Source organism: Microtus pennsylvanicus, chromosome 17 (assembly GCF_037038515.1).
Source record: "Microtus pennsylvanicus isolate mMicPen1 chromosome 17, mMicPen1.hap1, whole genome shotgun sequence".
NCBI classification, from domain to species: Eukaryota; Metazoa; Chordata; class Mammalia; order Rodentia; family Cricetidae; genus Microtus; species Microtus pennsylvanicus.
The window spans coordinates 32,688,729-32,705,213 of NC_134595.1; the positions used below are offsets into that span (position 1 = coordinate 32,688,729).

Here is a 16,485-nt window from a genome sequence, read left to right on the forward strand (position 1 = left end):
GGGGATAGAGCATACCAGTTCTCTAAGGGACCACAGAATACCTGTGTTAGAGACCCGAAATGTGTCCTAGCTATGCCCAGCAGATTAGCAAAAGGGAAACTGAGGTTCAAAGGACTCCAGGAAGTAGCAGCTGGGGACAACTGGGACACAGAACCAGCAAATTCTCCAGCTTCAGTATTTGGTATTTTTCAGCTATTCTTGGCCCTGCCTTTGTGTTCTCTGGCCTCCTGCCATTTCTCAGAATCCTGTTGCCAAAACTGTCCACGTCCATTGCTCTGGGTTTCAGTGTGGCTCCAGGCCCGTGTTCTGCTCAGTCCTCTACATCGCTCTGAGGTCAGTATAAGCATCTAACACTCATCTCCCCCACCTCCCCATGATACTGATAAGCCCATTATATTACAGAAAATATTTCTTTCTCCCCAGAGAACTTCCCCTGCTCAGTTAACAGCAAGTTAGAGCTGTCCTCCTTCATTTGTCCCATGTACTTGGCTCCTAGTGGACACTGAGCCCTACATACCACTTGGAACTCAAATGCTCAAGGAATGGCCAGATGCCCTGAACCACTAAGTCACTAATACAGTCAACATTAATAAACAGGCTGGGTATAGCTCAGTATAGAATGTTTGTCTAGCATGCTCAAGGCCCTGAGTTGGATCCCCAGCACTGCAAAGAAAAGATAATAAAACTAAATAGTATCCAGGAGAACAAGAACCCAACTCTGCATTCAGCATTTTCTTTACACTACAGCAAACAGCTGAGCAACCCCATGCAGGTTTGCCCATTAAGCAATTTTTTTAAATAGTGTATGTATGAAGCACTTAGATATTTGAGAATATTTAAAACTTCGTAACATAAAACCAAAGTGAACAAGACACAGAAACCTCAGGTCATTTAAATGTGCCAAAATACAAAGACAGCACATTTGTGTAACTAGGCCTCGAACTCTGTTTATCATAGGGGAGGTAGAGGGACAATAAAACCAAACCCCAGTTTCCTCACCCCTTAAACACACAAAGTCAAGTTCAGGGCCCATCACTCAAAGAGTCACACAGGCCATTACATGGTGACTAGGATTTCCTCTTCTCCTCCTGACACAAGTCATCTTCCTGAGGCACATTCTGGGCTTGGGGGATGCATGTGCCCATATTTACCCACAGGCTCACCAGAATGGACTCTGCTCTGGTACCTACCTGGTACCATATCAGCTATCCCATGACCAAACCAGGGGAAAAACTGTTGATGAGCACAGTCAGTTCCTCATGTTGTAGTGTCTACTACCTTCACCTCTTACTTCTGAAGGTGTCACTCACCCTATCTCCCAGGCAGTTAAAGAGTACCAAGGGAAACACAACATGATGGAACAATCCAAAAAGAAACACATACAGCTAGTCACTCACATGCAGGCCCTGTACTATGACAGAGAACTATCAAAGGGGCCTAAGATCTGCAGCATGGAAGAGCTGTAATCAACTTTGATTCTGAGCACCCTTTACAGATCCTAGTTCACATGGATGGCACGATTGTAAGATACATTTGCACATAACACCACCAGCCCATGGATGTCTAGAGCACAAACAGAGAACCTTTTCTGTGGATCTTAAAGGGCTCACTTGTAGCAATACCTCCTCACCCCATTCAGTCTCCTTACCTTTGAAGGGGAAGAAATTGCTTCCATTTCTTTCCTAAGTGTAAATTTTAAAATAAAAATAAGGCAGCAAAACCAATATGCTGAACCCAAAAAAAGTTTCAAATTATCTTTAAAGGACAGATTAGAGGATTTTTTTTTCAAATGTGCTGCTGGTATCTCATACAAAAGAGGAAAAGCAAAATTAAAGCACAATCCCCGCCACAACCCATATACACAGACAAACACGCACAGACACACAAACATCTTTCAGAAAGTAGACCACAGTCTGCAAGCTTGGGTTGCCCAAAGAGACCTGCTGTTCTATTTATAGGACAAGCATGCTCAGATGGAGACCCTCGTGGGTTGCAGCGGAAAAGGACAGAGAAAGATAAAAACCGGTGTTTCTTTGAAGCTTTCTCAGAAACTACATTTTGTCTCCTGATTCATGCTCCTGGGTACTACAGATATGCTACAGGATATTTTTAAACACTCAGTCTAAAACAGTTAACTTTTAAATGTGGTTAAAATAACTGCACCCTGAAATTGTGTGCTGAGTTTTGCAATGGAAGGCTGCAGAAGGCACTGAAGGAAATGCTGCTGGTCTGGCAGACCCTCCCCACCACAGAGCCAGTGAGAGTCAGGGACAGCCATAGAAAGGGTTCTGGCACATGTGAGGATATATTCTCTTTCCTGCCTCCTTTCTTCAAACACAGACACAGAGCAGACAATAGCTCAGATAGCAGCTCAGGCCACAGAGCAAAGAGATATAAAATGGGGTATAAAGACACAGGGCACAGTAATGTGAACAGTGTCCCTCTGCAGACAGCAGACATCTGAGGAGGTCAAGTACATGGTCCTGAGATACCCACAGCTGCTCCTTAATGTACAGACAGAGCCCAATAGGAGTAGAAAAATGGATAGCTAAGACCACTGCTTGACCATTGTACATAGGTCACATGGGCCCACATCAGGGAGTAGATTCGGAAGCCCAATTTAAAAATATGAGACAGAGCTAGAGAAATGGCTCAGAATTTAAGAGCAGTGCTGTTTTTGCAGAGGACCAGAGTTCAGTTCCCAGCTCACAACTACTTGGGAGATCTGATGTCTCTAGCCTCCACAGCCACCTAACTCACATGCACGTATCTACACACATACACACAAATATATATATAACTGAAAGTAAAAATTTAAATATGAATCAGACAAGGGAAGAAATGAAGAGATGAAGGTATCTGGAGAGAATGTCCAGTCAGCAAATCGTTTGCAGCACAATATAAAGACCCAAGTTCAATCCACAGAGCCCATGAAAATAAAACTGTAATTTTTTTTGCAATCACATTTGTAATCAAAACACTGGATCGAGTGACATGACATAGGTCAGTGAAGAAAATGGCTTGAGATGAAGTCTATTTCATGTGTTGTGGCTTGGACCTTGGGGACACCAGCATTCAGTACTAGTTAGAGTGGACAGTGACCTTTATTTGACAGAAATGCACCTAGTTGCTTATTTATTTCAGGGCCTCGGTGTGGCTGCTGCAGCACTAGACATTGTATCTCTGTCAGAAATGGGGGAATGTTGAAGCTACTTGTGCCAGAGACAACCGAGCCATCTTTCTTACCAACTCTATATCTTTAGCCAGGACTGAGGAAGTGGTAGTGAGCACTGTGGTGACAGCCCTTGCAGCATCACTGGGCCACTGAGATCTTGGCAGTGCCAGGAGAGAATGTGCTTGGCTGTGCTGGCGGGTATTTGCTGTGAACTCCAGATGAAGGACAGGCTGTTGAACAGATCGTGGGAATTTAGAGATTACCTTTTTTGGTTCTTTGCTGATTCAGTCCTTCCTCACATTAGTGAAGACAAGAATGGGGCATCTCCCCTATTCTTAGTACAAACTTTTATGGTATAGGGGGTTTGAGATATGGTCACTTTTAATATTGGTGCTGTTGGAGAGAAACCAGGGCACTGGCAATTAAAATTGGTTCTCTTTGGTAAGAAAATAAATCTATGGACACTTTCCCAAAATTAGTATTTTAGAGGTCTTCAAGGGAGGGAAAAGTCTGTGCAGTCACACTGACAGTGCCAGATGTGGGTCCTGCTCTGTGGAGCTGGAAAATCTCCAGGATGGTGGGTACCCAGATGTGCTTTAGTCTATACTCTCTTGCCATGAGACACTCAGTGTAGAACATTGTGTGTCCCTAGTTGTTGGTGTGGGAAGTCCTTCTGTCTATGTGTTGCTTTTATTGGTTAACGAATAAAAAAAACTGTCTTGCCTGTGACAGGGCAAAAGAACAGAGCTAATGCCAGGTGGTGGTGGCACATGCCTTTAATCCCAGCACTTGGGAGGCAGAGGCAGGCAGCAGGCGGATCTCTGTGAGTTCGAGACCAGCCTGATCTACTACAAGAGCTAGTTCCAGGACAGGCTCCAAAACCACGGAGAAACCCTGTCTCGAAAAAACCAAAAAAAAAAAAAAGAACAGAGCTAAGCGAGGAATACTAAAGTGAATGCTGAGAAAAAGGAGGCAGGGTCAGAGAGAGAAGCCATGGAGCCACCGGAGACAGACGCTGGCAACTTTACCCAGTAAGCCACAGCCATGTGGCAATATACAGATTAATAGAAATGGGTTAAATTAATATAAGAGTTAGCCAATAAGAAGCTAGAGCTAATGGGCCAAGCAGTGATTTAATTAATACAGTTTCTGTGTGATTATTTCGGGTCTAAGCTAGCTGGGCGGTTGGGAACCAACAAGCGACCTCCAACAGCTGGCCCCCAACATGGGCTACTAGAGTCTCTTGTGGCTCTGGCCAGCTGCGGTCATGCCGCCATTCATTTGGGCATGGATTTCCCCACACAGCAGCCCCCTGCAACAAGTTGTGTATCTCCTTAGTATCCCCCTGTGATGAGAACAAGTAAGGCCAAGTGCATATAACTCTGAAGCACATGAATTTGCTTATGGTGTTGGAGCAGAGGAAGGTTACTCTACCCACTTGATCTAAATCGGGACGTTGTGAACGTGCATGTTTGCACAGGGGTATGTTGTGTGGTTATATACATGAAAGCCAGGGGACCAACCCTGAATGTTGTGCTTCAGGCATCCCACCTTGTTTTTTGATACCAGGTCTCCTTAGGATGTGGGGGGATCCACATTTAGGCTAATTTGGCTGCTCTTTAACAAGCTGCAACAAGGTCCTCAGAACAGTAAAGACAAAGAAAGGTGAGCAGCTCTCTCTGCAGCAGGAAAACATAAAACATGAGGGGAGGCAAACAGAGACAAACTTTTAAATTCTCAAGAAAAAAATAAACAAAAATATAAAATAATACAGGTGATTAAGTAGTGGTCACTTGGAGAGGGGAAGACAGTGTAGAAACTGGGACAATGCCAGGTCTCTAGGTATAGAATCTCTAGATTCTCAGGCGGAGCAATACTGGAGAGAACTGGCTTTGATTTTTTGCTCAACTGACCAAGACCACATGTGTTCACAGACCATCTATTTAGTCTACACAGAGGCCCTCTCAAGGCAGCCACAACAAACATTTTCATTCAGCAGAAGAAAGGACAAACAACACAGTACCTGTGAAGTACCCACAATAAGCCAGAAAGCCCTCACGTCAGCCTTGCCAGCTTGGGAAGCTGCTAAGGAAGAAACTGAAGTCCAAGGGAAACATCAAATCTAGAGAGAAGGAATGGCTGGCTGTACCACTCGAACCTGAATCTGTCCTATCCATTCATGCTTCCATTACAAAAGTGTGGAGGTGAGATGAGAGTATGCTCTGAGTAGAGTTGCTTTCATTATTTTTGCTTTTACAAGTTTAGAAAAAACAAACAAACAAACAAACGCCTATCTATCTTCCTACTACTGTTCCTGGAGGAGAATCTATATACACAGAGACATAGCCCAGCTGCACCACACATCAAGTGACAAACCTGGACCACCAGCAGTTGGAGGGACATCCTAAGACACGTGGTACCATGGGTCAGCCACAGTGGAAAGGACCCATTTGGAGTCCACAGAGTATAAATTCTGTCCCCTATGAAGCTGTGGAATGAAGCTGCTGAGTTTCAGCAAATATTTATTGAACACTCAACATGCCAAGTACTGCTGGGAACACCATAACAAAAGGGATGGGTCTTCTGACCTTTAAGAAAGCTACACTGGGACAAAGGGATACTTCATAAAGCATTAAGTACCACATTAACCAGCTTTGAAACACTCAGAAAAGGTGTAGATTAAAGATATACCAAAACAGGCTATGGTGTAGTGAACTCAGTTCTTTCAATTTCTGTATCTGTTTGGAATTTTTCATAAAGTATGTTCAAATGCAAGAGGAATAGGGAGCCTTGGAAAGTCAGAGGTCAAGAAGCCTGAAGAATGCACACTAGGTTACTGATTGTTCATCATTACTCTAAAAGCACAGCACAGAGACCTCTTAAGCTGCTTTTCCAAAAAGGCAGTTGAAGTACTAGGGATAAGTCCTGGTCCCACTACCAGTGGCCCCACAGATTGCCCCAGCCATACAGCTGTCACCCACATTCAGAGGGCCTAATTTGATCCCATGCAGGTTCCCCTGTCAAACCGGAGTCACTGAGTTCCCACTAGCTCAGGTCAGCTGTTTCTGTGGGTATCCCATCATGGTCTTGACCCCTTTGCTCATATTATCACTACTCCCTCTCTGACTGGATTTTGGAAGCTCGGCCCAGTGCTTCACTGTGGATCTCTGCATCTGCCTCAATCAGTTACTGATGAAGGTTCTATGATGACAATTAAGGTAGTCATCAACCTGATTGCAGGGCAAGGCCAGTTCAGGCACCCTCTCTACTGTTATTTAGGGTCTTAGCTCAAGTCATCCTTGTGGATTCCTGGGAATGTCCCTAGTGCCAGGTTTTCTCACTAGCCCCATAATGGCTCCCTAATCAAGATATCTTTCTTTGCTCTCCCTCTCTGTCCTTCCCCCAACTCGACCATCCCTCCCATTCCTTCCTGTTCTTCTCCCCTCTCTCCTTCTCCCCTTCTGCCCTCCCTTCTCCCCACCCCCATGCTCCCAGTTTTCTCAGGAGAACTTGTCTATTTCCCCTTCCCAGAAGGATCCATGTATGTCATTCTCCTTGCTACTGAGCTTCTCTGGGGTTATAGACTATAGGCTGGTTATCCTTTACTTTATGTTTAATATCCACTTATGCATGAGTACATGCCATGTTTGTCTTTTCTGGATCTGGGTTACCTCACTCAGGATGGTTTCTTCTAGTCCCATCCATTTGCCTGCAAATTTCAAGATGTCACTGCTTTTTACCACTGAGTAGTACTCCATTGTGTAAATGTACCAGATTTTCTTTATCCATTCTTCAGTTGAGGAGCATCTAGGTTATTGCCAGGTTCTAGTTATTATGAATAATTCTGTTATAAACACAGCTGAGCAAATGTCCTTGTGGTATGAGTGTGCATCCTTTGGATATATGCCCAAAGCAGTATTGCTCTGACTTTTTGGAGCCCATTCTCTATGGAGGAATACCTTGCTCAGCCTCGATATAGTGGGGAGGGCCTTGGTCTTGCCCCAAACTGATGTGCTAGACTTTGTTGACTCCCCATGGGAAGCCTTATCCTCTCTGAGAAGTGAATGGGGGATGGAGTGAGGGGAAGATGGGAGAATGGGAAGAGAGGAGAGAGTGGGAACTGAGATTGATATGTAAAATGAGAAAAGATTGTTTTAAAAAATAAATAAATTTTAAAAATATTTTATTGTTGGACTGTGGTAACACACGCCTTTAATCCCAACACTCAGGAGGCAGAGGCAAGCAGATCTCTGTGAGTTCGAGGCCAGCCTAGTCTACAAGAGCTAGTTCCAGGACAGCTAGGGCTGTTACACAGAAAAACTTGTCTCAAATATATATATATATATATTGCATAATAATATACAATAAATATATAAATAAAGAAAAAAAGAAAAGAAACTGCTTTTCAGGGTCCCACAGAGTGCCACAGACATGTTTAAACAGTGGAAGCTAGAGGCCCTGATCTCATTTCTTTGCAGGCCTCAGTTAGAAACAAAACACCAAGCTAAACAGCTCAACTCTCAGTCACCTTTCTGTATGGAGAGGTTGTTTCTCATTTAATTATCACACCCAGGGTCCAGCCACTTCTTGCATTCTCAGATAACATCCCTTCAGCCTTTTTTTGAAGTGTACACATGCACAGGAACAGGGGATAATGCAATACAACAATTACTTAAAAACTTGCTTCCTAAACAATAATACTTGACTCGGTCTCCTTCCTGTTTTATTTCTCTATATCCTACTTGAGTTCATTCAGATACTGATGGACACTGTCATAATTAGGAACATATCTGGGAGAAACCGACAGTATTCATACATCACATGGTTTGGCTGTCCAGCTAAAAAAGATGCTATTTATTTATATCAAGACCTTCAACTAACTGCTTAGATAAATTTAATTTCCAACACAGAATTTACAAGTTTAAACAAAGGGGAACAAAGCACAGCTGTTCCATACAATGAGCACAGCTTTACACTACTAGGGAATTTAAACCCTATGCTTCTATAAGTCATGCTTTTTTGTAGGCTTGGTTCCTTGTATGGCACAGCATGACGATGCAGAGGTTCCTTTGTTTTGTATTCTTGTGGAGGCCATCTTAGATTTAACTAGAATCTGATCTCCTTGATGGAGAATCTTGTGGGAAATTACTCAGCTCTATTCTAGAAACCCAAGGCCAAGATGTCCCAGCTAACTAATCTTAGCTTCTGTTAAACTGCTGTTTGTACAAACCTTCCCCTCCAGTTAACCACTTAGCTTCTGTTACACTGCTTACTTGTACAAAATCTTCCCTGCAGCTGCTGAGCAAGATACCAAGGTGTGGCCCTTGCCTTTAAAAACCCCTTACTCAGTTGGATGGTGGAGGCAGGCTCTTTAATCCCAACACTTGGGAGGCAGAGGCAGGTGGATCTCTGAGTTCAAGACCAGCCTGGTCTACAGAGTGAATTCCAGAACAGCCAGAGCTACACAGAGAAACCCTGTCTTGGGAGGGAGGGGGGATACTCAATACTTACTGTAGAGTAAAAAGGGCAAAAAAAAAAAACACCCTGCTCCTGACTAGATTTGAGACCTGGGCCAAAGAAAAATACCCTGACCCTGACTTGACCCCAGGACCAGGGCTTGAAATCCCACCAATCCCTAAGTACAAAATCTCACCAAACCCTAAGTTTGCCCTAGAATCAGACCACAAAACGCCACCAATCCCAAGCCATCCTGAAAACCCGTACCTCTCAAGAAACCCTATATAAGCTCTGTATCCTGTTCAGTTTGCTGCTGCTTCTCACCTTAGAAGCAGCCACCCTCCTAGATTCTTCCTTCCCAATAAATCTAGAGTAAGGTTTGTTGTGAGGTGTGACATTTTCACTGGAGTGGGACCCAGCTGTAATAACTTTTGCAGGCACTGGTGCAGAATGGAGCATAACAGAACTGTAACACTTCTGCTGGGGAAGCCTTCCCCTAGTGGAGCAGAGTTGTTACACTCCAGGGGACCTAAGCAAAGCTGTAACGCTTTCTATATAACACTTCACTGGATCTGAGCAGAGCTGTAACACTTCTCTGGAGCAGAGTGGATTAAAGCTGTAACAACTTCACTGGGGAAACCCTCCCCTGCCAGAGCAGAGTCACTATGCTTGCATTGGGGATCCTTTCCCTGGAGCAGGGCCATAAGTGGATACTTACAGTGACTTTGTGGTATTCCTCTGCTAAAGACCACCAGGATACCTTTTCATCTGAGCTGCAATGCTTACACTTACTCTAAAAACTTGGGTCCTGAATACCTGAGTTTAATCCCAGCTAGCTGGAATAAAGACTTCGAATTGCCTATAAACTGTGTCTTGAGTGGTCATTTCCACTGAGCTCCCCTTAATATTTTGGAGGCCCCAGCGAGATCTCCAGAAACTAGACCCCCAAGACTTAAGGGCAACAGTGACCCCAGGAACAGGGGAAGAACATGCTGGCTGGAGAAGACTCATAGGGAACAACCTGAAACATCCCGAGACCCCAGAAAAATCCTAATTGACCATCATCAAGTGCTCCAGAGGCATCAAGTTGATACCCTCAAAGAGGGGGGAAATACAGTAAATCAAAAGTCACCTCCAGAGGTAAGTTGGTCTGGAGGAGGCACCATCTGGTTAGGACATAAGAGGGGAAGCCAGAAATGATCTTAGATCCTATGTCCAGGATCCATGTGAAACATCACCAGACTCCCCTGGTCTGTTCAGGTATATGAATATTTGGTGATCACCCTAGGTTATCTTTACTATGTGTCTCTCTGTGTGTTTCTGTCAGTTCTACCGGTTGCAGAAACAGATCTAAAATGGAAGGTAGAGTGCGACCAAGAGTAGAGCTGCTATGGCACCCTGCTCACTCCCTTCCTGCTGGCAGCTAGCTGCTGCTGTTGCTATGGCTACACTGGTGTTCTGAGCAAGCCATCAGTTTCCCTGTAATAACAAATGGCTTTCTCTGATGTGAGACACCCCACATACACACCACTGCACACTCCCACAACCCCAGCTTAAGACCTGTGACCTCCTTCTGGGGACCAGAACCTTTTTGGCTTGGCTAAGTCACCCAGAAAAACCCAAAACCTCCCTTTGCCAAAGGAAATTGACCTTCCCTGTCCTCCTGCTCTGGAGCACTAGTCTTTGGCTTGTTTAGTCTCTTGAACTCTGCTCAAGTTTCTGGGATCCTGGTTCTGTTCCCTGTGTGGAGGAAGGGTCCAGCCTCTCTCATGGGTGAGAAGGGGGATGCCTTCAAAGAGGAGTGCATGCAGGGAGGGAAGAGGAAATAGTTTCCTGAGCAAAGTGCTTCTCTCTCTCTCTCCTCTCTCTCTCTCTCTCTCTCTCTCTCTCTCTCTCTCTCTCTCTCTCTCTCTCTCTCTGCTTGCTCTAAGTAGCTGGTTTCACTAGGGAAGAGGGAAAAGCAGTTCCTCAAAGTAAGCAGGGGAGGAGGAATGGAAGTTAAACTGCTTCCCTGTTCATGGTTTATGATGTTTCCTTATCTACCAGTGACTTGTATAATTGGAAGACTCAAAATCCTCTATTTCTTCAGAGAAATCACAGTCCCTCAGAGAAGCCACAGTCCCTTATCAGCCTGCTTTAAAGTAAGAGGGTGTTGGATGCTTTTTTTTTTTGCCATATATTGGGAAGATTAAAAGCAGCAAACAGAAAACCTACCAATGTATGCAAGGTAAGACAGGTTACTCAAGGACCTGATGAATTATCTGCTAGGATTTTCTCTGTAAGACTAATCAAGTATTGACTCCCATAGACCCATATGCCACCAAAAAACAGTGAGCAACTAATATGACCTTTGTCATAGAAAAAAGCTTCAGAAATAAGAGTTTTGTGGGCAGGATTTCTCCAGCTCAGCAGTTAAGAGCACTGGATGATCTTCTAGAGGACACAGTTTAATTTCCCACACCCACAGGGCAGCTCATGACTGTTTGTACTCCAGCTCTAAGTGATTTGACACCTTCACCCAGACACAAATGCAGACAAAACACCAATGCACATAAAATAAAAATAGGTAAATCATGACAAAAAATAAGAGAGATTTGAAGAGATGAATAGTTTTCAACTTTTGGAACCTCCTCAGAAAGCTTACAACAGCCAAGATTCAACTGAAAACAGATAGGGAAAGAAATTGCCATGTGGTGATCACTGCCCTTAGGGAAACGGACAAGAGGAAAAAGGGGAAATAAACCAGGAGAAAGGGTTCAAAAACTCACTAATATTGTTTGATGAAACCCTGAGTGTGTAGATCTGTTGGAATTCAGACAACAATTATTACAAAGCAGCAGCCTTCTCTAGCTTCTAACACTGAGGATAAATGTAGACAGGTGACAGAAGCTCTTTTAGAAACCCTCCAAGCCCTGGGGTACGCAGTGTGAGCCAAGGAAGCTCAACTGTGAGTCCCTCAGACCACATTCCTCGGCTACCACCTAGAGGAAGACAAATAGACAATTTCCCATGACTGTATTTCAGCCATGCTGCAAATCTCTGCTCCCACATTGAAAATATATATATATATATATATATATATATATATATATATATATATATATATGAGATTTTCTGGGGGCAGTTAGATACTGAAGGCTTTAGATAATGGAATTTACTGAAATATCAAAGCCCCTCTATGACAGCACCAGGGGTACACACCTTTGGAATGAACTGACATTGAGCAGAAGACCTTCAAAGCCTTGAAAAAGATCCTGGTGTCTGTCTCAGCCCTGGCCCTCCCAGACATTACTAAGCCATTCCACTTGTATGTGGATGAGACCAGTGGCATTGTCTTAAAGGGTCCTCATACAAACTCTGGGACCCTGGAAAAGACCTATTTTTCCAAGAGATTTGACCCAGTTACAGCTGGATGGCTGCATACAAGGTCCACAGCTACCAACCCGCTGCTGGTAAAAGAAGCTGGCATTATCTGGTCCTGACAGCCTCACACTCTCTTGAGGCCCTTCCTGAGAGAGCACCAGAGAGATGTCTAACACCCAGATGACTCAATACCAAGCCCTGCTTCTCAATCAACACAGCATTTGGTTTGACAAGACATTGATGTGGGATTTCCCTCTGTATGTTGTGAATACGATTGGTTAACTAATAAAGAAAACTCTCTTGGGCCTGTGCAGGGAATAGAGGTAGGTGGAGAAAAGTAAACTGAATGCTGGGAGAGAGAAGGGCAGAGTCGGAGAGAAGCCATGGAGCTGCCAGAGACAGACGCTGGGAACTTTACCCAGTAAGCCACAGCCACATGGTGATATACAGATTAATAGAAACAGGTTAAGTTAATATGTAAGAGTTAGCCAATAAGAAGCTAGAGCTAATGGGCCAGGCAGTGATTTAATGAATACAGTTTCTGTGTGATTATTTAGAGGCTAAGCATCCGAGAACAAACAAGCAGCTCCCCTCCAACATCAACCCTCCTGTTCGATGATGACCCTGTGGAACCCCTGAATCTTGAAGTGAATGACCTGATCTAGACCATCAGGGCTGATCTGACTAATGATTCCTCAGTGACACCAGACAAGGTATTATTTACAGATGAAGTAGTTTCATCCAAGACAAGATCAGGTATAAATCTTTACGCAGGGGAACCTCCGCTCAATGAGCTGAGCTTTAAGCTTTTCAAGCACTCCACTGGAGGAAAGACCAAGCCATCACCATATAACACTGACAGACAATATGCTTTTGCCACGGCTCATGTTCATGGGACTCTATGTAAGGAAAGAGGATGTACTAACCCAAGCAGAAAAAGAAATCAAAAACAGAGAAGAAATCTTAGCCCTATCATTAGCTATCTGGTTACCAAAGAGAGTGGCTGTTGTTCACTGCAAAGGACACCAAAAAGCAGATTCTCCAGAAGCCAGAGGCAACTGAGTAGCTACCTTGGCCACCCAGGAAGTGGCCTTAGAACCAGTGGGACCTCTTTAAGTCATGGTAGCCTTAACAAAGCCCAGCTTACCAGATCACCTGGAATGTACCCCAACCGAGATTGATTGAACAAAACAAGTACTGCCTATGATGGATAAACAAGAACAGTGGATGTTGCTGGATGGCAGACCATCCTTCTCTCAAATCTAGGAAGTCAACTGGTTATGGATCTCCACCAAGCCATCCACCTACGGGTCATGAAAACCGAACTCTCAGGATGCAATTATTATGGTCCAAATTTGGAAAACACAATTAAAACACCACTTATGGATGTGTTTTAGATGTGCTACCTGTGCTCAAGTAAACCCCGAAGGTGAAAGGAAGACCTTAGAAGCAATCCAGGCTCAAGGAAATGGGACTGGGAAAATTGAGTTTTGGACTCTATTGAAATCAGGCTATATTTTTGGCTATAAATATTTGTTTTGTAGACACTTTCTCAGGATGAATGGAGGCCTACTTCATCAGAACACCAATAATTACTAAAAAATGATCTTCAAAAAATAATCCCTAAATTTGGACTGCTCCTAGCCTCAGGGTCAAACAATGGCCCAGCTTTCATGGCCAACGTGTCTCAAAATTTGACAAAGGTGCTGGGCAGTGGTAGTACACACCTTTAATTCCAATACTCAGAAGGCAGAGGCAGGCTGATCTCTGTGAGTTCAATGCCAGCCTGGTCTACAGAGCTAGTACCAGGATAGCTAAGGCTATACAAAGAAACCCTGTCTCAAAAAAAAATATCTGACAAAGGTATTAAATATTAATTAGAAATTACATTGTGTATACAGGCCACAGAGCTCAGGTCAGATAGAAAGGATGAATAGAACTCTTAAGGCAAGTGACTATATTGATCCTGGAAAGCAGAAAAAAAACTATCAACCATCACTCGTTTGCTCAGAATCTGATGTACTCCTTGCCTGGGGAGGAGCTTACTCCTTTGGGAATTATGCTGGGAGACCATCTCCCATCCCTCCCAAACTGCAAGAAATTCCCTAGGCAGAAATATCTAAATCATTCCCTTTTCAAGTCCTTGCAGACTTTGCAGGAAGCTCACCAGGCCACTGATTGAACCGTGGAGGGAATCCTGTCATCTCCTACCTCTGAACCACCATTAGTTTCAGCCAGGAGAGTTGGTTTGGATATAGAGGATCCCTCCCCAGACCTTGGAACCTATCTGATAGGACCCTATCTCCAGTTATTCTCAGCACCCCAACTGAAGCCAAATTAGTTGGTGGTATCCCTTGGAAGAAAAAAAAAAGAGAGCCATTGAAGATAAATGGACCATCACTTGGACTTCAGATCCCTTAAAAATAAGACTGACCAGAGTTTACTATTCCAGGATGCACAATTCCCATCAGCCCCAAACCTGGATATGGAAACTCAGAAAAACCAGGGATGGGAAACCCTATCTTTCAAGTGAACCTCTACTCTCTTATGTCCCTTCTAGGAGTGCAACAATATGGGTCTAGAGGAGGGAACAGGATCAGTAAATCAGATTGTGGGGAAGGCTAGCTAGAAATGGGCCTTCGGGGATTACAGTTTTATGTGTGTCTTGCCAATGGTGAGCCATTCTGCCAAGGACAAGGTCCCTGTGTCATTTCCTCAAACTACCTGGCTTGCTTGTATTAACAGTTTGGCTAAATGTGCCTCCCCTGACTCACTAGAAAGTTACACTCTTACCCTATGTATACGTGTATGTTAACTCCCAGGTATATACACATAAGGGAGAAGAGGGGAGAACTCATATTGGCCTCGACTCAATAATAAAGGTGAAATATGCCAGTGCAACTGTGGTACCTTCAGTCTTAATTGTTAAAAACCAAAACATTAGAGAACTCAGTTCCCAGATAGTTCATTTAGTTCATTTAGAGAGTTCTCTTTCCAGGCTGGAGAGCTAAATTGACTTCCTAACAGAGGTAGTCCTACCTTTTTATGAAACGAGGGTTTTGCATGGCCTTAAGAGAAACTTGCTGTTTCTATGCCAACCAATCAGGGATAATTAGGGAAAACCCTGCCATGGTCAGAGAAAGTGAAAAAAAAAAAAAGACATAGATCAGATAATTGGTGTAGGTCTCTGTTTACCTGGTCCCCACGGCTGACCATCTTATTGTCAGTATTAGCTGGACCATTGATTCTTATCTGATTCAGCGAACTGTGGAACCCTGCATTTTCAACTGCATTGACAACTACATCAAAAAGAATAAACTCAGTTAAGCTACTGGTCCACAGGACCAACTATGCCCCATTAGAACAAGACAAAACAGTAATTTGGTTCACGCTCACAGAACTAGTGGGGAATGTGACAAGGGAAAATAGTACCTAGGTTTCTCCATCTTGTATTCTTGCTAAGGCCATTTTAGGTTAAACTAGAATCTGATCTACATGATGGAGAGTCCCAAAGAAAATTATCCAACTCTATTCTAGGAAATGAAGGTCAAGATGCCTCAGCTAACTTAGCTTCTGTTAACTGCCTGCCTGTGCAAACCTTCTCTTTAACTTGTTATCTTTTGTTAAACTGCTTGCTTGTGCAAACCTCCCCCTGCAGATGTTAAGTGAGATACCAGAATGTGGTTTGGCCTTTAAAAACCCCTTACTCTAAACACTCAGCACTTGGGTCCTTAGAATACCTAAGTGTAGTCCTAGCCACATGGAATAAAGACTAAACTGGCTATAAACTCTGTTTGAGTGGTCATCTCTGGTGGGCTATAACTTGGATTCAGTTTGCTTTAATCTACCAGATCTGGTTGTGTTTTAGAAAGTTCCAGAGAAGAGGATGAGGACAGGCCTCTTTCCATCTCCCACAAGTGTTGCCGGGGGCCACTTGTTCTTCCCGGCCAACCAGCTAGCATAGCCCCAAAATAACCACACAGACACTGTATTAATTAAATCACTGCTTGGCTCATTAGTTGTAACTTCTTATTGGCTAATTCTTATATCTCAATTTAACCCCTTTCTATTAATCTGTATGTAGCCACATGGCAGTGGCTTACCGGGTAAAATTCCCAGCGTCTGTCTCTGGTGGATACATGTCATCTCTCTGACTCTGCTTTCTTCCTCCCAGAATTCAGTTCTGTCTTCCCTGCCTAAGTTCTGCCCTTTCAACAGGCCCAAAGCAGTTTATTAACCAATTAAAGCAACACAAAGACAGAAGGCCCTCCTACACCACACAAGGGGAGCATACCACCCTCTATAACCACACTCAGAAGAACTCTCACTACTAGGCTCCATACATCACTCAGGCCTTCACTGAAGGACAGTACCCTGTTCTCAAATATAAAATAACACATGTTCCTGTGAGAAAACAGTTTATGTGAACTAAAAATGCTCCAAATTCATTCTCTCTCTCTCTCTCTCTCTCTCTCTCTCTCTCTCTCTCT

At 43.8% G+C, this 16,485-nt stretch overlaps 1 protein-coding gene across 2 annotated transcripts in view; it reads right to left on the minus strand.

The window, feature by feature from the left end:
- The window catches only part of Dgkd (diacylglycerol kinase delta), a 99,121-nt gene that overhangs the window by 67,014 nt on the left and 15,622 nt on the right, over positions 1-16,485 (minus strand). The gene's annotated exons all lie outside the window — the stretch shown is intronic.